Raw genomic sequence first — 26278 nt, 5'->3', positions numbered from 1 at the left:
CACAGTCAGGGCGGCTAGGGCCTGGAACCAGCTTCCAGGGGAAGTGGTGCAGGCTCCTAGCCTGGGGATTTTTAAAAGGAAGTTAGATGAGCACCTTGCCGGGGTCATCTGACCCCGGTGCTCTTTCCTGCCAAGGCAGGGGGGTCGGACTAGATGATCTACCTAGGTCTCTTCCAACTCTAGCTACTATGAAACTATGAAACTATGAAACAAGCAGCCACACCTTCGCAACACTGCTGCATGCCTGGGCATGTGCCACAGCCTGGGATGCCCCTGTGCCTGTGATGGGCAGGGCCAAGGGACCCACCATGAGTCAGATAAAATCGCTCCATGGGCTGGATCCAGTCCTCACCATGTTTTGTCCACCTCTGTTTTAGGCTATGCCTGGTATGCCACCGAGGCGTGTGATTACAGCACCTCAAGGCTGAAATTGATATAATAGTTTCATTTGGGATCTAAGGAGTTTTATACCTGATCCCCAAAATTGTGTGCCCTGCCATGCTAGATGTACATTAGATATAGATTTTTAGGATCACTACATGTAGATTTTTAGGATTAGGCATACAATTTCCTCATCATGTGACTGCCAGGGCCAAATTGGCCAAATTGGGACCCAAGGCTTCTCTCCTGCCTGATCCTGGGTATCAGGCAGGGGGCAGCTATGTCCCAAACCACATGGCTGCCCTGTGCATAGAGATTGGACAAAGAGAAGCTGTCTTCCAGGCGGGTTTCCCTACCCAGAAATTTTAAGGCTCCATGTTGTTAAATATGGAATATCTTGTGGTTGGTTTGCTATTTTATCATGTGATAAATTGGGTGAACATGAGGCATGTTACAGTTTATCATATGATTAATATGTTACTTATGAAATGTCTGCTAGAGACCCTAAGGAAACTGGAACTAGTGTAAATTAGCTAGCTCAGACCCCAGTAGCAATGAAGTCAGAGCTGCTTAGGCTGTACTAGTCTGCTTGGGACTCTAGGTACTTAAATGGTGACTGAAACCCATTTCACTGTGGATTCAATGCTGTTGCTAGCCTAAAGATAGCTTGGTTGTATCTTTGTGCGTTACAATCACGTTTGCTATTATTACATACAGTAATAATTGTAGGTATAATGCTTTATGTCTCTTTATACTGTGTTATGTTTGATGACCTGGCAGTTCAAAACACTTCATAATAACATTGCCAAGCTAGCAGTTGGGTAATCTTACTATCTTATTAAAGCTACTGGGCATGACAATCACTTTCGCATAAAGGGGGAATGAGGGGGAAACTTCTAAATGAGGGGAAATTATTTAGTTATTTTCTGTTTAGCAATGTTTGAAACTGCAGCAAATTACTGCCCAAGATTTAGCCTGCTTACAAGAAGGGGTGAAAGATGGACTATGGAAGGCAAACTGATGGACTGGAGAGGCAAACTGAGGCACAGAAAGGTTAGTAGTCACTAAGTGTGTATCAACAGCAAAATAAGAAATATAGCCTCTGTCCTCCATCTAAACTCTAAACCACATTTCCTCCTGAAAATAAACTTGAGAGCTTCCTGATTCACTCTATCCCTTCATTCCTGACTCAGGTTAGGTTGCAGAGAATGGTTTTCAAATATTTGCTATTAGAACTGGATTCTTGTGCCATCTTCCAAGAAGCATAAATATAGTAAAGTCTCACCCATATTTCCCCATCCTTGCAATGGTGCCATGCCATTACTGTTTAACCAGACAAATATATTAAACCATACCCCACATCTGTAGCAGATTACGTAGAGAAGCGTAAAAAATACAGACATCAATATTTCACTCTGTTGTCCAGAGGACGGCTAAGAGGGCTTTATACAGCAGCTGTGTTACACCCAGTGTGCTGTGATAGCAAGAGGAAGAGGATTTCTTTAAAATAACACTTACCTAGAAGAGACTGGTGATCTTCATTGACAGCTAGGAGAGAAGACATTCTAGTCCTCATCTTTCTTTTCATAGATAGTCAAGTCACACAAAGCCATTATTGCTAGATCCTTGATGCTCACTTGAATCAATGAAGTGTATTAATAGTCTTATATGCAGCTTTGCTTTATTTGTTCCTTTAGGGCCCTGACTCAGCAGTCTATTCTTATCCAGCAAACAGTATGGCTAGGTACAGACATTCAAAAAGCTCAAGGTGGAATTGATTTAAGTAGTTTAGATCAGTAGTGAAAAGAACATACATTTGCCCTTTGAAGGAAAATCTTAGACTGGGTTCCACCATTTTTAAATCAATCTACATGTGCCGAACCTCTGTTACAGAGATAGACTGATTTTTGTGTGTTGAACTTCTGTTCTATTATGGAGACAGACCAGTTTTGAGTCACTTGTACTGGTAAAAGTGTAATGTCTGTACAAGGCCTATATTCCTGATTTGAGGCATATACTTGTAACCCTGAGTGCAACATTACCCACACCCGAACCTGAATAGTGGGATCATGGGGTACCTGGTAGCCAGTGGCCCTGCTCAGCTCCCTGGGTAGCAAAGAGCTACCCCTTACAATCAAACAACCTTGCAGACTGTTCTAAAACTATTTACAGAATTTAATTATTTACGAAGTTACATATAACCAATGCAATAAAACAAATGTTACACTGCATGACCTGGTGATGGTGGCTTAAGGGTTAATACTTCTTGGATACACATTACACAGGGGAAGGTATACAAATTACCCACAAAAAATAAAGAACCAATAAATGTATTGATACTCGAACCAGTATACCATCAAGAACTTGTGTACACAGTCTATAACTTGTACACTGTGTACTGAGGACCCTGCGTGCACTGCCCCTGGCTGGGTGTCTCAGAGAGCAGGGCTGTGTCTGTGTCCCTGGCACAGGAACTGTGGGCGGTCCCTGCTGCTGGTGTCCCTTGCAGAGCTCCAGGGGTCTCAGTGCAGCAGGTGGTGGCTCCTCCCCTGTGGTCCCTGCAAGAGAGTTGAGTCCTGCCCAGACCCCTTCCCTGGTTCAGCAAGGAGCAGTATCTGGCCTGCAGGTTGTAGTAGTTTCCCCTGCCCAGCACAGCCTTACAGCACCTGGCAAAGGCAGCCCCTAGGCCCTGCCTGACCTGGGGCTTCTAGTGGCTGGAGCGGTCTCTGCCCCTCTAGCCCAGTGCTCCCTCCACCCCCCTGAGCCTGCACCTCCCAGGGGCCTTCTCACTTGGGGGGAAGGTGGGGAGAACCAGGGCAGTCTCCCCCTGGCCCCGTGTCCCCCTCCCCTGCTGTGCTCACCCAGCCACACAGGGGCTTGCAGGAGGGTCTTCCCAGGCTCAGAGTCTCCTTACAGGCAGCTCCTCTCTTTTCCTGCCCCGGTTGGGCTCCAAGGAGGAAAGGAGGGAGAAGGACACAGTGCAGCACTCTCGCTGCAGCCTCTCCTGCTACTTCCACAGGCCTCTGCCAGGGGCTCTAGGAGGGGCAGCCATGGGGAGGTCCTTTCCCTGGTCTCCAGCTTGTCTCTCACCCTGTCTCTCTCCCCTTCGTTTTCCTCCCTGGGAAAGCTGCTCCCGTCTTTTAACCAAGACTCTTAGCCAATCTCAGGCCAGGACTCTTCTCTGGCTTTTGCTAACCCTGCTGGGGTTACATCACCCCCCCCACTTAAAAGAGGACTGCCTCCAAAGCAGCTTTACTCACCCTCAGGGCAAACGGTGCCCCTGCTGGGACGAACTCTGTCTCTTCACGCTGTCCCTCTGCAGGACAGCCCTTCCTTTTCCTTCAGGTGAGTCCATTTTTTATGCTGCTACATACTTAAGTTCCATCCTTTCCTGAACTGAGGCCATACTTTCACGCAATACTCTTTTAGAAGCTTCTAAATGTGAAAAGCTTGTTCAAAATAACAGAAAAACAGATTAGTTTTGTGTTCTATGGATGCATAAATGCACGCTTTTTAACCTAACCTTTTCTCATTTAGGAATGTAAGAACTTAGATCTGTCAGGAGCCTCCTGGGCTTTTGAATGAAGTCCTTTCTATGTCTGAGGAATCACTAACTAATGGCATCCTCAAAATTGCCACTTCAAACCTTCACCTATAGCAGGGTGGGCAATTATTTGGCCCCATAGAGAGATTTGCTAAGCTATTATGGGCTGGGTCAACACCCCCTGGACCCATGCAACAGATCGCCAAAACTTCTTATGTTGGAAGGGGCTGTGGGTGGGTGGGGAGCAGCGTTTGGGAGTGGGACAGATGGGTGAGGCTTGGATCATGGAGCAGGGTCATGGGTGATGACAGCACAGGGCTGGGGCCAGAGCTGGGACAAGGCTCCAATCTGCTGCCACACACCCTTGCAACAGGTGCTGGTTCCATGGGCAGAGGCATGCAGGGACCAGGTCTCCCCATGTTGTCACTGCCCCAAGATCTTGGCCCTAGTCCCAGCCCCAGTTCTTTGTGTGGCTCCTGGCCAGTATCCAGGGAGACCCCAGCATCACAGGGTGGTTGCAGTGTGGGGCTGGGGCAGAGCCACGATCTGCTCCCTGAACATCCCTGCCCACAGAACTGGGGCTTTGCGCTGGCCTTGGTCCTGTGCTGTCACTTACTTGCAATCCCGAGGTCTCCAAGAGGACCAGCTGTGTGGGGCAAGGTGTGTGGCCAGGCAAATAGGATGGGGCTATGGCTGGGCAGGAAGCTGCATCCAGGATCAGGTCAGGGATCTTGGGGTGGTAACAGCACCCAGCCTGTAGCTCCCAGCCTGAGCCCTGAGAGTGTGGGCAATCCCACATGGTGGCACAGAGTGGGACTGAGCCCAACCTGCCCCCGCCCCAACACATGGCTCCTAGCCTGAATTTTGGGGGTGCTGACAGCCCCACATGGCAGCACAGAGTAGAGCCAGGCCTGGCTGTGATTGCCTGGAGCTCCTGGTTCCCTTTCCCCCAGTGGGAAGCACTGGCCCATGACCAATGGGGCCTGTACTTGAACTTCCACTCTTGCATGGGGGGAGGGCTGGGCAAACAGCCACAGGGTCCTTGGTCAGAAGCCTCTGCCAGGTAGAAACTTCCTGTCTACTTTGGGGCTGGGGACAGGGTGGGGTGCCTAGGTGACTGGTGCCACCTTAGATGGAGGGGCATGTGCCCCCCACCCAGCAACCAGTCAGCAACCAAGGAGGGACCCCCTGTGGCCATTCTCACCAACCGGGGGGGGGGGGGAGGGTAGCCACAGCCAATCGCACTTACTGAGAAGTGGCCACGGCGCTTTCAAAAGTGGCCACAACACTTCATTCAGCACCCACACTCCCCAGTCAGCGCTCACAGGGGGAGCACTGGTGCTTCCACCTGCCCCCCCGCCTGTCACCTAAGCAGGGAGTGTGGCCTGTTAGGGGGTTCACCAACGCTCTCAGGGGGTGCATATGTACTCCCGTGCACCACCTACGTGTCACCGCTGGTGGGGTACGACAGGCCAGGCTGCACTGGGGGTTAGTTTCCTAGCAACCAGAGCCAGAACTGATGCTGTTGCCAGTGCTAATTGCACGGAGGGTGAAGGCGCACTGGCTTTCAGAGGAGTAGCTGCAGGCGAGAGATGATTGTTAGAGGGGCCCCCATGCTGGATAGAATCTCTTGGTGGGATGGATCCACCCCAGGGGCTGTATTTTGCATACCCCTGCCTTACATCCTGTTCCAAACTCCACACCAGTGTTTGGTGGGCTGCTATGTGCTGTTAAAAATGTCTGCTTTGCACCAATCCAGAGGTGGCTTCATTTCAGTGGAGAATAAAAGTGATTCATCTATAATTCCTTAAGGAACTTTGGGTCCTGTCAACATTAGCTATTATTGTGTAGCATTATTTCACCATAGCTGTTACCTGATAAAACCTCAGCAACTGGTGGAAAAAGTATGAATTCTGTAGCCTCTGTAATTATCTCATGAACTAAAATGTGTCACCTGGCCAGCACCATAAACTAAATAACTAACTAAACTGGCCATTACTTCATATAGCAGTGTGTGATAATAAAATGCTTTTATTGGGAGCTGTTGTGAATGACTGCTTTTAAGGTTTTAATAAGCGTCATTAACTTCATAGGAAAGGTTGTATAAACATTTACTTTACAAAACTTTTGGCTGAACGATGGGTTAGCTTTCTGCTGTATCTGTCTGATCTTAATGGCTTTGCTCAGATATAATGAATTGCAAGTGCTCAGCATGTAGTTCAAAATTCATTATGGAACTGTCACGTACCAAATCTTGTAAACCTTCCACCATTCCTGGGTTCTAATTCCAACACGTGTCAGAAGATGATCCCTTTTGTTTACCTGAGTTTACTTCATTTTGGATATTTGGCTTTTTTTCCTGTTTCACATCAGGCAGTTCCCCCACCTCCCTGTATTTTAATAGGATAAACCTATTAGCAGTCAATCATTAATTCCTGGGGGCTCAATTCAGTAAAGGAAAAATTACCTCTACAGTTGCCTGCTGTGAGAACTTCTGATGTCTCTGCAGCTGAAGAGTCTAATCAAAATAGCTTATGTGGAATTAATAAAAAGAATACTTTGCTGTTTTATGGTACTTTCCTATTTTAAGATCTTAGAGCATTAATTAGTGAAGCTTCACAACACTCCTATGAAGCAGGTAAGTGCTATAAGCACTGCATGAATGAGTAAACTGAGGCATATCGTGATAAAAAGGACTCCCAAGGTCCCATAGCAAATCACGGGAAGATCCTGGAGCCCCTAAGGAAGTGTGTTGGTCCATAAAACTGTCTATCTATTTTATTAGATGGCACTAAATCTCTCTAGTTGATGTCAACAGATCCCTCCCCTAACTACTAGAGTAGCTTTCTTATGAGGCTACGCCATATAAGCAAATTAAACTAATTAAAAAATAGCATATTTTCAAATGGAACAGAAGGGAAATGCATGAGTTTACCTTCCTGGTTTCCTTTTTAGGACCAAGTTTTACTTTATTGGTAGGAACAATTAGACACTTAAATCTCTAGAGTAAAATCAATTATGCTTAGAGTTATTTGTACTAGTTAAATTGTACATATAAAATGGGAATTTGCTGATGTGGGGCTGAAAACACGGCATGGTTAAGTTCAAGCCTTGTTTGGTGGCCATTACTTATATGACATAATTCTAGGAGGGTTTTTGTGCTACCCTACGGCAGAGATTAGTTTCCCCTGATCGCTATCTTTTTCATACTAGAAGAAACCCAAGACCCACCTTTTCATTTTAATAAACACTTCAATAGTAATTAGATAATTTCTTAATCACTACAGGATACTACAAAATAAGTCTACTGGATCACAGCGTTCAGGGTAGAAGACTCACAGATGCCAGCACTAACAGATACAATTTTTTTGCTTGGGCAATGTCAGTAAGTATTGATTTATATGGTCTCGTCACCATTGTATCTGAGTTATACAGAAACAGGTCTGTATTTAAAATATAAATCTTGAAGCGCTAATTTAAAATAGATATTAAGCAATTGCAGGGTAAAATCAGGAATCCGGCTTCCTTGGATAAAACGTCCTCTTCCTGTGTACACAGAGTGATTTTGTAATTTACCTATATGTCTGGGTTCAGGCCAGGAGTGGAAATGCTGCAGTACCATAAGTAAGTTTGCTACCACAGTATTTTCAGTCAACCGGGAGTGGGAAGAACTGGAAGTTGATAAGAATACCAGCTCTTGTGAGACATCCAGCCTTGATTTTCAGACGCAAACATGGAAGCTTTTAGATACATATCAGTAATGAAAGAGACTATTCTGAAGTTTGCTCACCACACTAAAAAAAAATAAAAAATTATAAACCAGAAAATTAACAATTACATTTTCATCATAATATTTAATGCTTGTTTGAATCTGTGAGTTTTCAGCCTTTTCCATGCAAAACAATAAAGCATCTTCAGCTCCCCATAGAAAATGAATATAGATATTTTGGTGTACTCGTGTAGTATAGGACTGGCCACATACATATTTTCAATAAAAAGAAACATAAGTTTTTTCTGGAAACAAAGACTTGAAGAATCGCTATTCTTACGTGCTCCATTTAAGGTGGATAGTTGGTCCATCAAAGCCAAAGCCGAAACTGAACTCAAACTGGCTATTGGAACCAAGGACACTAAGAAGTCCTTCTTCAAATATGTGCGAAGTCAGAAAAAAACAAAGGCAACACTGGACCCTTGCTTAACCAAATGAGGCAGCTGGCAACCAAGAACCAGGAAAAAGCTAATCTCCTTAATGATTACTTTGCATCAGTTTTCCCCCAGCCCAAGGGGATCACATTGCCTGACAGGATGTAGGACTACCAGGGTAAGGGCAATCATATGCCTATAATTGGTGAAGATCTTGTGAGGTAACAGCTTGAGAGCCTCAACATCCACAAGTCAGCTAGCCCAGATGAAATGCACCCAGGAGTGCTAAAAGAGTTGGCTGACATCATAGCATGACCAGTGGCGAGGATATTTGAGAACTTATGGCACTTGGGAGAGGTTCTTGAAGACTGGAAGAGGGCCAGTATGGTGTCTATCTTTAAGAAAGGAAAGAAGGAAGATCTAGAGAATTACAGGCCAATCAGTTTGAACTCAATCCCTGGAACAATCTTCGAAAAAATAATTAAGGAAACTATCAACATCAGGCTAATGGAAGGCAACATTCTGAGAGATAGCAAACATGGCTTTGTTGTGGGTAGGTATTGCCTGACCAACCTCATTGCCTTCTATGACCAGGTGACGCATCACCTGGGCAAAGGAGAAGAGGTTGATATCATATATTTAGATTTCAAAAAAGCCTTTGACTGGGTCTTCCATGATGTTCTCATGTTAAAATTCAGGAATTGCAGCCTCAACAAACTTATGGCTGGGGAACTGGCTCCGTAGTCAGACCCAGAGAGTGACAGTCAATTGAATTGAGTCAATGTGGTGTATGGTGACCAGTGGAGTCCCCCAGGGATCAGTACTTGGACCAGTACTCTTTAATATATTGATAAATGATCTGGATTCAGGTGTCAGAAGTGGACTGGCTAGGTTCCCAGAAGAAACCGAATTATGGGGAAGTACATTCATGCTAGAGGATAGGCTGGCAATTCAGGCTGACCTGGACAGGCTCACAAAGTGGGTGGATCAACATTTAACATGGAGAATGCAAGACACTCCACCTTGGGACAAAAACCCCACATCATACTTTTAGATTTGGCAGTGCTACGCTCACTAGCACCATGACCAAAAGAGACTTGGGGGTCATGACTGACTGCAAGATGAATATGAGCTACCAATGCAATGCTGCAGCTGGCAAAGCAAATAAAACTCTTGTTTGGATCTACCAATGCATCTCAAGCAAGACCCAAGAAGTCATGCTTCCACTTTACTCGGCCTTGGTGGGGCAGTAGCTGCATCCAATTCTGGGCTCCACACTTTATAAAGGATATGGAGAAGAGAAGCTTGAGAGAGTTCAGAGGAGATTCACATGCACAATTAGAGGTCAAGAGAACAGGCATTATGAGGAGAGGCTGAGAGGCATGGGACTCTTCAGCCTGGAGAAGCGAAGGCTCAGGGGTGACTTTGTGGCAGCCTATAAGTATAGAAGGGGTGTGCATCAGGAACTGAGAAAATGTCTGTTCACTAGGGTACCCCAAAGGAAGACAAGGTCTAACAGTCACAAACTGCTGGAAAACTGTATTAGACTGGACATAAGGAAAAACTTATATACCATCTGAGTCTCCAGAGCCTGGAATAGATTCCCTCCAGAAGTGGTGCAAGCACCTACTCTGGATAACTTTAGGAAATGCTGGGATGCCTATCTTGCTGGAGTGAACTGACCCCAGCTGACTCCCTGCCCTTTGTACTGGGGGCTGAACCCGATGATCTTGTGAGGTCCCGTCCAGCCCTAATGTCTATGAATCTATGAATTTGTTATTGGGTGGCCATTTTTTTTTCTATTAAGCAAAATTAGACAAGGTCTACAATACAAACTTTTTTGGGATAACTGCTAGAAGCATGATCTTTGAGACATTTCTATGTTAACAAAAGCCCTTATATAGACACAGGTATACTGATGTAAATGCTTTTGCCAGAACAAGTTACTTCAACTGGGGAACTGACATAAATTATATCAGATAAAGTGCCAGTTGTTATAAATTGAATCTATGTTATGAGGGTGTTGCTGGTATAGTTCTGCTAGTATAATTATATTGATGAACCTTCAGTAGTATAGACTAGGTCTTAGACAGGAGTGGCTTTGAAGTACAAGAGAAGCTTTAAAGGGTTTTGTGTTTCTTCTCTTTTTCATGGTGGGTAAATAAGCAATGAGTCAGTTCAGGTAGCAGGAATGATTTAGTGATTGATTTAAGCATCAGGCTTGAAATACCTTCTGTAGACTCCTTGAAACCACAAGGTCAGCTCAGTCCTTCATCCTTCCAAGGGAGATAAATTGAGTGTCATGCAGTTACTGTACAGGGGTATTTTGACTGGGACCTTTAAAAATGAAGTTCTGTCTGCTCTGCATGGGCTTCTAAAAATCCCAGGGTACTCTCCATAAAACAAAGGGTGTTTCTGGCTATATTTTCATCTCCACCTTGGTTGTACAACATCCAGTACACCAGTGATCTCCTTGGCTACTGCCATCCACCCCAGGGATGCATAAAATATGCTACTTATGCACACACAAATTCATCCATAAGTTCATGAAATGCTTTGGGATGAAAAGTGAAAGAAGCTATTCTAAATACTGCTAAGTACTAGTTCTTGAATCTATAGGCAGTATTTCAGACCATCCAAAGTGCACCTGAAGCACATCCACATTCTGCAGTACCTACATTGTATATGTATGTCAGTTTCTCTCTATCCTCCACCTCCTTGTAAGGACTGAAATTACAAAGTAATCCCAATTTGGAAGGGCAGAGTATATTAGTTTGTGCTGAGAATTGTGCCATCACAGTTAGACTCAAGTTAGCTCAAATTGAGACAGTATTACTTTATCTCAGTTCTGTGTTTCCATGTTGGCAACACAGACAAACCCCTGTGTTTGGGCACAAATTAATCTAAACTAATACAGTACTGATATATTTTGTTGCAACTCTGTGGCTTCAGTGATTCAGCATTTTCTGACAATAAACTGGTTATTCTGAAAATTCCTGTTCAGTTCTAGGGCTTGTGTACCTCTGGGAGAATTTAACAGTAGTTTAGCATGGAGACAGAACTAACCTCTTACTACTAAAATTGATTCCTCCATTTGTGCTAGGGACAGACATTACACATAAACCACTTTACATTATAAGAACCTGGCTTAAACCTGTAACAGAATATAAGTTCAGTCCACATAAACCAGTTTCAAAATGGCTGAAACTGGCTTAAGATAAACCTGGTTGAATGTAGTATCAGGCTTAACTGATTTGGGTCAAACTGGTTTATGCAATGTCTGTCCCAGATGCCTTCCTGGTTTAAGTTAAACCAGAGTCCCCCAACATCCCAGATGCTTTGCAGCCCTGAACTGGGCTGGGCTTTGCTTTCTCTTCCAGAGACCAGGGCTGGCCTTGCCCCTCTGCTTCCTAGCTGGAGCTCTGGTGGAGACTGCAGGCACTCAGCAGGGTCTGCCTGGCTTCCCCCTGCTCTGCCCGCCTCCCTTTCCCCCTTGCCACTTGCTGCTCAAACAGGGATCTCCCTTGCCCTTCCTTCCCTCCCATCTCCCACAGCATGGACCCCAGTCCCATAGTTTCATAGTTTCATAGTTTCTAGGGTTGGAAGGGACCTGAGCAGATCATCTAGTCCGACCCCCTGCCATGGCAGGAAAGAATACTGGGGTCAAATGACCCCAGCAAGATGTTCATCTAACCTCCTCTTAAACACCCCCAAGGTAGGAGCCTGCACCACTTCTCTTGGAAGCTGGTTCCAGACCCTAGCCGCCCTGACCGTGAAGTAGCGCCTCCTGATATCTAACCTAAACCTACCCTCTGCCAGCTTGTGACCGTTATTCCTGGTCACTCCTGGCGGTGCTCGGGGGAACAGTGACTTCCCCAATGCCTGCTGATCCCCCCTGACTAGTTTATAACAGGCGACAAGATCCCCCCTCAGCCTTCTCTTTTGAAGGCTGAACAGGTTCAGGTCCCGTAGCCTCTCCTCATAGAGCCTGCCCTATTGTCCCCTGATCATACGAGTGGCCCTCCACTGGACCCTCTCCATGCTGTTGACATCCCTCTTGAAGTGTGGCGCCCAGAACTGGATGCAATACTCCAGCTGCGGCCTGACCAGTGCCGCATAGAGCGGGAGGATCACCTCTTTGGACTTGCTCGAGATGCATCCGTGGATGCATGCCAAGGTGCGGTTGGCCTTCCTAACTCCCTCTCCACACTCGCAGTCCATGTTCATCTTGGAGTCAATGATAACCCCCAGATCCCTTTCTGCCTCCGTGCTGACAAGAGACGAGTTCCCTAACCTGTAGGTATGGTGCCGGTTGTTCCTCCCGAGGTGCATCACCTTGCACTTGTCTGTGTTGAAACCCATCCTATTCACATCCGCCCACCCTTGTAACCTGTCTAGGTCTGATTGTAGCCTGTTGCATCCTTCCAATGTGCCCATGTCCTCCCACATCTTACCCCCTCATCCAAATCACTGATGAAGATGTTGAACAGTGCGGGCCCGAGGACTGAGTCCTGCGGAACCCCACTGCCCACGTCCTTCCAGGTTGAGAAGGACCCATCCACTACCACCCTCTGGGTGCGGCCCACCAGCCAGCTGGCAACCCATTTGACTGTGTGGGTGTCTACACCACAGCCCCCCAGTTTCTTAATGAGAACGGGGTAAGAGACAGTGTCAAAAGCCTTCTGGAAGTCCAGGAAGATTATATCCACTGCTACCCCTGCATCTAACGATCTGGTGATCTGATCGTAAAAGGCCACCAGGTTGGTCTGACAGGACCTGCCACTGATGGACCCATGTTGGTTGCCCCTAAGCATGCAGTCCCCTGCTGGCCCCTCTTGGATGTGTGCCAGCATAATTTTCTCAAACAGCTTGCCTGGGATCGAGGTAAGACTAACCGGCCTATAGTTTCCTGGGTCCTCCTTCCTGCCTTTTTTGAAGATGGGGACCACGTTGGTCCTCTTCCAGTCCTCCGGTACCTCACCAGAACACCACGAGTGCTCATAAAGTTGTGCCAGGGGACTTGCAATGACCTCGGCCAGTTCCTTTAGAACTCTAGGGTGGAGATCATCCGGGCCAGCTGACTTGAATACGTCCAACCCCTCCAGAAGCTCCCTAACTAAATCTTCCCCTTCCGCCGACAAGCCTAGTTTAAAGCCCGCCGGAGTAGGTTCGCCAACCTAGAAGAGAACACACGCTTACCTTTAGGGGAAAGGTGGAGCCCATCCCATCCCAGCATGTCTCTCGTCGTGATGTGCTGGTCGCGGCTGAGGAAGCCAAAGCCCTCCTCGAAGCACCATTCCTGTAGCCGCCAGTTGGTCTCTGCGATGCACGTTTCATGCCATCTGCCTCGTCCACTCACTGGCAGGATAGAAGAGAAAACCACCTGTGTGCCCATCTCCTTCAGCACGCACCCCAGAGCGTGGTAGTCCTCCATCAGGCGATCAGGGCTCCTCCTGGCCGCATCGTTAGTGCCCACATGGACTAGGACCATGGGGTAATAATTGGTGGGGTGGATTATGGTCTGGAGCATCCCTTTCATGCCCTGAATCCTCGCTGCAGGTAGGCAGTATACCTTGCGCGCCGAGGGGTCCCGGCGACAGATGGGGCCCTCCGTACCTCTCAGGATGGAGTCACCAATGACGATCACGTGATGCTTCTTCCTCCTGGCCTTCTTGCCTCCTTCAGCTTGCACGGGACGCGGTGTGCGTGGAGTTGCCTCCTCCCTGGTTTCGTCCTCTCTGTCCTCCTCCTCCAGGGCTGCCAGAGCTTCGTACCTGTTCTCCAGCCAGACTGTAGGAACTGGTGCTGCCGTGTCTCGAGCAGCCCTGGCACGGGAGGTGACCGTCTGCCACTTAGCAGTGGAGGGCTCATCTTGAGGTGCATCCTCCTTGGTCGTCCAACCCTGCAGGGAAAGAAAATAGCTGTTAATTTCCTCCTCTGCCTCCCTGATTCCCCTCAGCCTGCTAACCTCCTCCTGGAGCTCCCTCACCCTAAGGCGGGTGCCTGCAGGACAGGTGTGGGGGTCTCCAATCCCTGCCCCCCCAGACCCTGCTGGGCAGCTCCCGCAGGCCAGGGGGTTGGGGGACGCCAGCCCCCCCGTGGGCTCCGTCTGGGTGGAGGCCTCAGACAAGCCCCGGGAAGGCCGTGCCCCCCGGGCAGGGGCCCTGGTAGCACTCCATGTCGACACCATCGTAGGCCCTAGGCATGTGGTATGCTAGCTTATGCTGAGAGGTGTCTCTGTGTGTGTCTCTCCAAATTCACTGGGACAGGACAAAGGCAGACAGGACAGTATCTCTTACAGCTTTTTGGCGCTAATCAACAGATCAGCTGGTAATGTCCTTCCTTTCCTTCCTTGGAAAAAGCTATTTAGGGACAGCTTGAACTAATGAGAAAGGCTTTTGTTTTCTTGATGGGCTGCTAAATGCTGTGTTATCAGCTCCCTGCTGGTTCCCTCATCTGTCAGGTTTGCGGACAGTCAGCACTATGGGAGGGAAGGGAGGACTGCTCTAGCACCCCCTGGCATCTAGCTTGAGCCACTGCAGGCACGTGCCTGCATTTCTTTAGTCCAAAGTAAATGCCTGTACGCTTGCAAAATGGTTCAACCTAGGCAGGTGAGACTAACCTACAAAGATTTAATCAATTCAGGCTCAGGGTTTTTGAATGTCTGTCCTTATCTCCTTGGGGTTCACACACAAAAATGGTAGACCTTTATTACTATTGCCAATGCATTACCTTTCCTTACAGCATTAAAGTCTGGTAAATAAATATACAACGTGAGGGGTTTTTTTGTTTTTGTTCTTTTTTAAAGAAAGGAAATCCACACACAACATCCATTTTCCACAGAAAACTAAAGGAATCCCAATGCAGGAAAATTAATTTCATGCCATTTTTATATAACCTAAATAGTAGAGAAAGTAAAATAAGCAAAGACCACTTGTCATAATTTTTGTACATTAGCTTGACAAGAAATCAAAGCAATCTTGGGAAGCTTGTTTCTCCAATACTGAGAATTTAGCTGAAATAACTGTTGCATTAGCCAACACAAATCAAGAAAGGCTCCAAATCTGTGACTTGTAACCACATGTCAAAGGGAGCATCTGCTCCTGTGATTTGTTGAGAATGAAAAATACAGCTTAGAGCAGGGAGAGAGTTATAAGTGAATCATGAACAAAAGGACACAGCTATTTGAGTGCAGGAGCTGTTTGGGATAGGTTCAGTTTTATCTTTGATCTCTTGCCTTTTTTGTTTAAATGCATCACTCCAGAGGCAGGGTGAGGGGGGAGAGAATGTGAATGAGCTCAATTTACTTTTAAAAAAGGAAAGTAACGTGCCACTGAAATTCATTTAAATTGGAATTTGCAGTGGGTAGGGACTTACACAGCTAAGGTAGTTGTAGTGTCAGAGGGGCATATTGAAAGGGACTGTAACAAAATATGTGTGTACTTTCAATTGTAGACAAGGCTTGGATCTTTTCCTTACGTTGTTTGTGCTTTGTATGAAGGCAGCCCTCCCAGAAAAGAGACACTAGCAACAATGTGATGAACAAACCAGAGAAAGGATAAGGGCAGTGTACATAGAGTCTTGCAAACCCCTGCTCTTCTAAGCTGACCTGGTGCAGACCAGGGTTTCTCAGCTATCTATAAATAAAATTCAAAACCACTCTCCTGGTTTTCACAGCTCTCCCTGGAGTTACTCTATCCCCTTCTTTTTGGCCTCACAAATGCCTCCTGCTCAAGACCACATGTTAATCTTGGCCTCCTCTCCCTTTTCCCTTCCTGAGACCCCCACAGTTAGTGGTCATCACTCTCATGTTGTGCTTTCCCATTAATCTGCAACTCACCTTCTAACCTTCCCCCTTTAAACCACAGAGTTATTTCTCATTGAGAACCTTCCTGTTTGCTTTAACCTATGCCTGACTGCCCCATTCATCTTTTCTTTCCCTTCCTCTCTAAATCTACCTTGCAGGAATCCTGCTTACTTGTATGTTTACCTTTTAAAAAATTTTACTTCCCCCTCCTTGTCATCTGCTCTACTCCTGAAAGACATCTCCCATTTTGTGCTGGTATGAGCCATGCTGTATAGAGCTTTGCACAGCTTATTTTATGTGTTTGTTATGATATTGTGACATGATAAGGAGAGAACCGAGTGAGAAAGCAGTTGATACAAAATTAATGTATCCTTGTCAAACATGGTGGCTAAGGGAGGTAAAGTAGCACATTTCATGGTAGAGCATACGTCAGTACAGTATACACATTTCAGCTGCAGTAGTAGCATCTCTGTAAACTTTCCTGTTAATAAAAGATTAAATTAGCTTACAAGCATGGAGTGCTCCTATGTTATTATCCAGCAGGAAGTACATAAAACAGCTGGGTCAAAGAGAAACTAATTGGAAAGGGGTGTCCTCTTTCTTCCACTGGGAAAAAAAAACTTTAAAAAACCTACTAATTTAAGGCCCACAAATCCAGAGCTCTGAATTTCCCAGTGTGTCTCATCTCTGCTGGGTCTAGAGGTTTTTGTTGCAAAAAAAGTCTGAATTTGCAAACCTTTAAATAAAATAAATACACACTTAAAGTTTGTTTCCAGTTAAGTTGTCTTTCCACCTCTACAACTTCATGTAGTTCTAAATTCTAGTCTTCAAAGTTTGACTGTAGGCTAGTTAATAAGGGAGTTATTAATAAATGAATCTATATGTATGATGAGTAATTCATTCATTTATTGTTGTAACATGTGGAAGATTATTAAATTATTCCTAGGGTGAGCTGGGCCTGCAAAGGTTAACTCAACCTGCTGAAATGCGAGCCTAAAGCTTCTATTAACTTTATGTGCATTTCCCTATTCCCAAATCAATTAAAAATCCATCTGAATTTCAAGCAATAGGATAGCAAAAAGAAATGGATGAAAAATCAAGGAAAAGAGGTTATTTTCAGCTACTTATAATCAAAAGGACCGAAAGACAGAGCTTCAGCTGATGTTATGCTGTGTTGCATCATTGAAGATAATAGAGCCATGCTGATTTACATCACTGAGGAACTAGACCTGAGACAGGATCAGCCTTATAAGTTAAGTGGCACTGAAAGGCAGGCAAGTTTTCTGAGGTATACTGATATGGATACAGAAATATTTTAATTGCATTGAAGATATCATGAATTGAGCAAAAGCACACATAATGCGCATGAGTCTAGATGTGAAACCACTTTGTGGCCTCATTTAGTTAGATTTATTTCACTGCTGTCTCCCTTCCTGTATGTTCAAACTAATACTATAAAAATCAAACCCATCTTGCTGAAAGAGTTGATGTCCTCCAAAGAAATACCTAGGAAGAAATATGATTAGAAAAGGCCTCTCCTCCTTCTTGAAGCAAATAATTAAATGGAGCCTGTTTTTTTAAACTTATTTTCCAGGAAGCTCTGACTAGTTGTTTTTATAACATCCTGTGTGAGCAGTAAATTTTATAACAACAGATGGTTGTTATTCCACCTAAGTCTGTTTTAAGGAGAAAAGATAGAACACCCTAACTGCTAGAAAGATAGCAAACACTTCTACTAAGTAAATAAGGCAAAAGAAATAAAATAATGAAAAACAAGATATCAGAACATCCATGTTAAGTGGTCTCCTTATGTAGCTTGAATAACAAACAAATGTGGGATATTGTGCCAGTCCATCTATTGACTTGAAATGAGGCATAAACAATTAGGTTATAATATATGGAAATGAGACAGATTAGTGCTACTTACACTATCGGTAGTAAGGGGGGCCGGGTGTTCTGGCAACCAGTTACCACCAGACCCTCTCCACCTGCCAGGGAATGCAAAGTGTGACCAAAACCCCAAACAAGGGAGTAGAAACAAACAAAGCCCACATTCCAGCCTCAAATTCAGCCAGAAATTATAAAGCATGTCACTTATCTCTGATTTCCACCAAAACCAAGTGATGAGACTCCAGATTTGTATGGTGCAAAACTTCAGAAATCATGGGACACACGTCCTTCAAAGCTTTTCCCAAAATTTGAACTAAACTGAATTAGTCTCCTTTTTTGTTCATGAATCGATGTATTCATAGAGTTAGTATGCTTTATTTTGTGACAAGATATATACAACTTATATAATGAGCTGAGTCTTTCAAATAATACCCAAATAAGCCAAATAATTTAATGTTTATAAGCATTCGTATAACCTATGGTTCTTTTGCAAATGTGTTGGTAAATCTCAAAAGTTTAATGTATTTTAGCATGAGTAAGCATTCATTCAATGCTTATGATTTTTCTGTTGTTCTTTGATCAATAATCCACTATCTAAAAAATTGACAGTTGTTCAATCAGGGAACAGATGCAACAATGTGATAAGTGACCAGTCACACACAGTGAATACTCACTGTGAACAATTTGCAAAAAACCCCATGGCAATTAGTTTCTATAAACTGCTTGGTGAATATAAATAATGAATTAAAAAAATAAAACTATTTATGGAGCAGGAAAAAGAGCTAATTCAGCCAGAAGGTAATAAACCTAGACAATGAATATTCTTAATTGTCTTAGACTAGGGCTAAGTACAGGCATTTGGCAGGGTTAGAGGGAGATCAGATTGCATTAAAAATGGTCACCCAATCTAATTGAGTTTGCCCAGGTACAGATCTTACACTTAGACCCTGTCTTAATGATCGGAAATCAATCTAAACCTGTAACAGAACTGAATCTTTGCACACATAGACTGGTCTAAACATGGCCGAACCCAGTCTAAAATAGTCTTGGATTGATGTGCACTCAAACTTAATTGATTTAGGTTAGATTGGTGAGTGAAAATTCTATACAGTTACCCACACAGCCCCAGGGCTGGGAAAGCACCACTGGTTGGCCCTAGCCCTGGGGCTGCACTTTTCCAACCTGCACCCCTGGCACCAAGCCATTTTAGCTTCCTGGCCCCTCACCACCCCTGGCGGATCAGCCAGCTCCCTCCCCAACCCACAAGCTGCTCCCAGTGCTGGTTTTAACAGTGTTTGTCACTGCTAGGAGCCGAAGAAGCAAGTATTGATGTGGGGAGGGATGAGGGGGTAGATTTGCTGGGGTTGTGCAGGGGCTAAAAATAGCCCCTGTCCCTCCAAGCCCCACCACAGACCCTGAATGTCACCCTGATCCTGCCAAACCCTTCTGGACCCCACTGTGGACCCTCCCACAGATGTGAAGCCCTCTCCTCTAACCCCCTGATTCCTCCTGCAGATGCTGCCTGCCCACCAATGCAACCATTTCTTCCTGCAGATACCACCTGTCCTCCCCGATCCCTCTGCAGACCCTTATCACTCTGAGCCTGCTTGCCCACCCATCCCTCCAACCCTCCCTCCACTAGCCCCCCCATCCCAATTTATCTTAGATGGGTGGCCATTTTTAATGCAATCTAACTTCCTCCTAAACCCCTCAAATGTTTGTATTTAAGCCTAGGATGGAATGGCTGCTGCTTCTATCGATTAACAATACCCCAACAAGCAGACAAAGCTGATCAAAGCTGGCTGTAACTGCATTGTGTTAAGGATCCAGTGTTGACCAGGGGATTAGCAAAAAAGGGGAAAGACTTCACAGACATACTGCAGTCACTGTATTTGAATCAAGAACCAAAAAAATTCTGTTAAACTATAGGGGAAAAGGATAGTTTGGAATGAAAAACACTGTTTTTCTATGACATTTTATCATAAAACCTACTGAGATGAATATTCTGACTTAGCAATCAAAATATGCTATAATTGCAAACAGATTCTTTTAAAAGAACAAGGGAAAATATGAAGAATATATTAAATACCTGCTGATCACAGCAGGATCATACTTTACTATCTTCCAACCTACAAATTCCTGTTATCTCAGATCAATTCTTATAACCTTTAATTCAAGCAATGCACATCATTAGAGCTGTCCTTGTACCATTATGCTGCTTTACTTGCTGTTTTAAAACTCCTATTCCAGCAAAATACATCTCTTTATTTTAAAATAAACCCCTAAGCAAAATAGTGACCAAATGGGAGCTTGCCAGTGCATCTTATATCTATCTGTCTTGCACTGGCAAGCTCCCACTTGGTCATTATTTTTTAAAGGGTTTATTTTAAGACATACAGACAGATTTAGATTTAAGTTCTACACCAAAGAAAAGCCATCAGAATTCTGAGCCCCTTTAGCTTATGCTTCAAATTACTTTCACAAACCAAGCTGAGGCTTTGTTTCTCCAAATCATGTCTAATGTTAGCATGCGATGAAGTAGAACCCCTACCCTACACCAGAAGTTGTACCTGCTGGTGCCCAAAGGCACAGTATAAAGTATAAAGGTGGCTTCAAGCTGTCTTTGCATCAGACTGAGTCTGGGCTGCCCTGGCAGAACACATGAGCTACAGAACCTTCCCTCTTTTTCAGTGCCTGAGTTCCATGGAAGCTCCACATGTTGTATGGAGTCTGCTTTCTAGTCCCCAACACATCATGTCCTGCCCTGGCTTATTTTTTATACAGTTTTTGTCTGTCACACAGATAGACTGCACAAAAGAATTCTCCCCTGACCAGATACAGATCTTTCAAGACCTTTGCTTTTCATTGCAACATATTCAAGCTATGCTGGTGTAGACATAAAAGTGTTCTAAGTAAAAAAGATTCTCACATAGATTGTCAGCATCCAACAAGTGTAACATCCAGCATATAACAAGTGTGTTATATATTAAACTTTCCTAAAGTTTCTAGCCTGATTTATTTCCACCCAAACTATGGTTCTAATTAAAAATTAGTTTGGTATAGTCTAAAGATAGATGAATGTAAAAGCCATGAGTGAAGCATGCCTAGAGTGTATATTCAATGGTCTCATCAAATTCATAAGAGATATTTTGATTATGGATAGAAGATTTCATAGATTTCATAGACATTAGGCCTGGAAGGGAGCTCGGAAGATCATCGTGACCAACCCCCTCCCTGAAGGGCAGGAAGTTAGCTAGGGTCATAGGATCCCAGCAAGATAAGCATCCAATTTACTCTTGAAGGTGTTCAGTGTAGGTGCTTGAACCACCTCCGATGGCAGGCTGTTCCAGATCTTGGGGGCTTGAACAGTAAAGAAAGTCTTCCTTATGTCCAGCCTGAAACGGTCTTGCAGCAGTTTATAACCATTCAACCTCATCATCCCCTGGGGTTCTCTGGTGAACAAACGTTCCCCCAGATCCTGGTGGTCACTCTGATAAACTTATAGGTGGCCATCAGATCGCCCCTGATCCTGCGCTTTTCCAGGCTGAAGAGTCCCATTGCTCTTAGCCTGTCATTGTAAGGTCTGTTTTCCTGACCTCTGATCATGCGCGTGGCTCTTCTCTGGACTCTCTCAAGCTTCTCCACATCCTTTTTGAATTGTGGAGCCCAAAAAGATGTACTATGGAACTTGCTATGATACTCAAGTTGTCTTCAAAATGTAGGTATGATCCAAAACAGACCTATTTGACATTTTCCAAAGTTTGGAAAACTTCAGAAATTTAAGAAAGCTGGAAAATAACCTGTCTGTCTTGTTGCTTTGTTTTTTTTAAACAATTTTTCAAAAGTGTGACCATATTAAAACTGGAAACCTCCTTCTGAATACAGCCTTTGATCTGCCCACTAATTTCAATGGCAGGTTGAGTGACTTTTACAGCTTTGTAACTGTTTACTTGATAAACAATTAATGACCTGGTTCTCCACTCTTTGTTTTATCATTTTAACCAGTACCAAGTGGACGTAAAGTACTATCAAGTAACATTATCAGTGTTTTATATCTACTTTGCACTAGTGTAAATGGCTGAGCCAGACAGCACAGCTCCTATTAGCTCACCTGAACCAGATAGAAAGTTGTAGCTGTATAATCTGTCTCTTCCATCATCAGCAAAACTATCAGTGAAGATTTTGACTGCACAATCATTCTTACTAGGTAATGATATAAGAGGCAGTTATAAGAATCTTCCATTTTCAAATCACAGGTTGAGCTGCAAAAAAAAATCTTTGGACTTAAAAAATGGTGGCATTTGATAGCAAAAGTAATTGAAAGAAAATGATGTGGAATTCTTATTTCATTATCAAACACTCTCCTGTTTGGCTATATGGGCATGTAGAATGACGTAGTTTACCCAGGTTATCAAGTTCACAAATTTAGGGTGAGATTAGGCGAGCAGAAATCAGTACACAGATAAAAAAGGAGGGAAACTTGATCACTAAGAGGAAAACAACTTTAGGCATCATTCTCAGATCAACTTAAATTTTGAGCAAAGACTGGGATATAATTTAAACCCTGACCAATCTCATAAAGCAGTTATCAAATGGCATATTCTACAGGAATTTTTAGCACAGCAGTAGCAAGACAAAGAGTTGAGAAATCACTAATAGCTTTAGCAAGTAGTCCGGTCTACTGGGATCAATAATAGGCTTTTTCCCCATGAGATTCAATGCTTGAGCCAGAGTTGCTCTTTATTCCGTTTTGTATCTCCTCCAAGTTTGAATCTCTTACTAAACAACTGAGGAATGTGGCAAAGAAATAGTTTTTTTTCGATTGAATTTGAAGGCTAAAGTTACTTGCAGCTGTGAGAAGGATTTTACTTCTTATCACATCTATGTTCTTCTTTGTCTTTCTATTCTTTTAAAATTTATTTTATTTAATTATTTTTTGACTTTTTGCTCAGTAGTGAAGAAAAAGAAGATGGGAACAATGTACCAAGGGCAGGTATTCACAACGATCCACAGTGTTTTGCATACTGGAAAATATGATGCTATTGTAGCTAATACCACTCCAAAAAAGGGACAAATTCAAATGTCTTCCTTTTTCCTCTGATTAAGTATTTGCTCTTGTTTGTGTCCCCTCCCTCTATGATTTTTAAAGATATTTTCCTCTCATTTCCATTGTGCTAACTTCAGACCATCATCTCATAACTTAAAAGACATTTTCCCTTAACCACTCAGGCTTTAATATGGTGCATTTCAGTTCAAAAGACTTAAATTGATTGTTTTATTCCCAAAGCAAATATCTAGAGTGCTCACAAAAGCTTTCTTCTTGCTGGTAACAGATTTGGGTCCTCAGACCCTGAATAAGCTGAGGAAAAAGGGTTACAAATCAGACAAACCTTGAACTGCCTTCCATGATGCTTTACCAATATATCTATTTACAGTAACAGTTACAGCTCCAGCTTGTTCATAATGTAAATTCACATGCAGTCTACAGTCACCCATACTATAGAAATGATGCGTATTAGTATTTAGAGTTAATTATTCAACAAAAGGTGGAATATTTAACTTTGGCACAATTGTATATTGTCACCAGGAACACAAGTACAAACCTAGATGTATTTTCTTATTCTTATTACTTCATTGCTCTATAAATGTAATTTGATTTTCCTGATGTCTGTCATTGAAAAGACAGCCATCAGAATGAAATTATTGGAGAAAAGCTATGTGTTATTTCCAACAGCCTGTTTATTAGACAACACATCAGCTTTCACTATTAAATGAGATGTCTTATTTTTGTTAAGCAAAGCTATATACAATATTTATCACTCCATTACATGCACGGATTTAGCATATCTGATAATAAAAGGACTTTGTTAGGATCCAAAAGCTTTCATAGCATATTTGCACAGGTGAAAGGTGTCATCTCTCTCAAAATATCCATATCTGTATAAAAAGAGGGGATACTGGGAGCTGATTTGCCTCTGCCTGAAACTTAGTTTTTGCATTTTATGTTAGACAGTATTAATCAAGCTTTTTTCCTTATTTCTTTCCCCCGAAACACCATCAATATCATAAAAGATTCTGACCTAAACCCAAGGGAATGTAGCTTTGCTCCTTAAAGCTCTCACATTCCAGATGCTTATGGATTTATATTTTACCTGTTATGAACACTTATCTGCTCCCTTGTGTTTTAACATCTTGCAAATGATAAGTGACTGTATGTGAAAATGTTTGCAGAATGCTTTAAGATACCTTGTCACATAAGCCTTACACAGTCCTATATTTGTAGATTCATTTATTTCCCAGGACCAGTTTTAACCTTTTTCTAGGGTAGGCAACGATACTTTTAGCCGCTTCCCAATCTTGATTTCTTAACTCCTCACAAAAACAGATTAATCAGTTTTGCTTATTCATGTAACCAAGAAAGAAGATGAAGACCCTCTAAGACACAATTACTCCCTATAAACCTTTTCCACAGAGGTTTAGTACGAGCAGTTAGCATCTCAAGTGAATTTCACTTTTCTTGCTTTAGTAATTATAGATTCATAAATGGCATCTTGTACATCAATACACACTACAGTTTGGGTTTTAATTAGAATCAAAACAAGATAATTGTTTTGATGATCTTGCACCAACTAAGATTGAGCTATTGCAGAACATGAATGTCTTTGTAAGCTTAAGGTAGTGTTCGTGTGATGGGTATGTTCTAGACTTCAGACGCCTACTAGGAACTTGATGTTCATTTAAAAAAAGTATTAGAAATTATTAAGAAGAGAACTGAAAACACAACAGAAAGTATTATTATGGTTCTTTATAAATCCATTCAAGATCCATACCTTGAAGACTGTGCCCAGTTTAAGTTGTTAGCATATATGATGATAAAAGGTCCCCACACCTCAACCAGAAAATAGAAGAACTAGAGAAGGTACAAGGAATGGCTTTCACACCAGAAGAGACTAAAGAGGCTAGGGCTATTCAGTATAGAAAAGAGAGGCTTGAAGTTGGGGCATGATAAAGGTTTACATAATAATAAATGGCAAAAAGAAGGTAAATAGGGATTTATTATTTACTACCTCTCAGAACACAAAAACTAGGGGTCATAAAATGAAACTAGTAGATAGTAAGTTCAAAATTAACTAAAGGAAGTTCTTTTCCAAACAATGTCATTAAAGTGTGGGACTCGCTGCCCCAAGATGTTGCGGAAGCTGACAGCTTAGTTGAGTTCAAAACTGGATTGGACACTTTTTTTGAGGAAAAGTTCATCAGTAGTTACTGAGTATGGGAGTTGAGGATGCAGCCTCTGAATCAGAACTTTCTAAATGCTGGAGGCTGCAAGTCAGAAAGGAACAGGGGGAAAACCAGGCAGGCACTCCTGAGGCTTATGGGGCCTGATCCTGTACAGGATTCCTAGGGCACACAGGACCAAGCCCCTCAAACTCCAAAAGCACCTGCCTTGGGCAGTTGGTGAGTAAGGGCAGCTCTGGGCTTCCCACCTTCTCCTGCCATGAAGCAAATACATGTCTGCCACAATAAAGCATTATTATTACTACCTTTTGTTGCAACCATGCTGTGGCATAACAAAGAGTATAAATGTCTATTTGTTTTCACTGTGTGCCACTATAAAACTTTTTATGATGGCACAAAAGGTGACAAAAGACAACATCTGTTTTCACCTTGAGCTTCAAAGAATTTACACTGCATGGGAGTAAAAAAACCACTTTGTGATATCTGCTGTATTAACTTTTCAGAGTTGCCTTATTACTGTAGCCTTGATTTCTCAAGTCATCGAGAAAGATGCTGTTTCTTGTAACTGTTCAAGGAGAGCTTCTATCACTCTAGGACTAGAATTTGTCATGTTAATACAAAATCCATTGAAAGGTTCTTAGACTGTAATTCTGCCTGTTCTCATCTCACTCACTTCTGTTGAAGCAAACTTGACAATCAATTCTGTATGCCCTTGCTTATTGATGTGTTTGTTGAATAAGTCCTGGAAGCTTTCAAGGAAACAATAATTAATTTCTTGTGCATGTTCCTAAAAATTTGAATAATTTTGTTTTGAATGTTTTTACCCAAGTAGTGTCCAAGGACTTTTTTTGCTAAGTTTTCAGCGATGTTATTTCACCATAAGGTAGTATTTCTCAAGAAACTCCACAACTTCCAAAAATTTTCCATTGTAAGATAAACACTTCAGATGGCAGGGATACTTAACTCCCAGCCCACAGGCCAGATCTCGCCCCCAGAGTTGTTTCATCTGGCCTGTGGGGCTCCCAGTGGATTAAAAAATGTAGCAGTGGGAAAGTAGTGGCATAGCTATTTGTGCAGGGGCAGCACAGAGCTTCAGGGCCTGTTCCCAGTGCACAGGACCTGATCCTGGCACATGGGGCTAGGCAAAAGGCCAGTGCGAAATTTCACCGGGTGTTTCGTTTTGAAGCTGTTTTGATGCATTTGAAGCTTGAAACAGCGAAATTGAAATGGAACAAAAGCCTTCAAAACAACTTCAAAATGAAACAAGGGCACTT

The sequence above is a fragment of the Crocodylus siamensis genome, chromosome 7 (genome assembly GCF_052110815.1).
Source record: "Crocodylus siamensis isolate JL-2025a chromosome 7, ASM5211081v1, whole genome shotgun sequence".
Classification (NCBI taxonomy): Eukaryota; Metazoa; Chordata; order Crocodylia; family Crocodylidae; genus Crocodylus; species Crocodylus siamensis.
The sequence above is the reverse complement of the archived record's forward strand: the minus strand, read 5'-3'. Positions refer to the sequence as shown.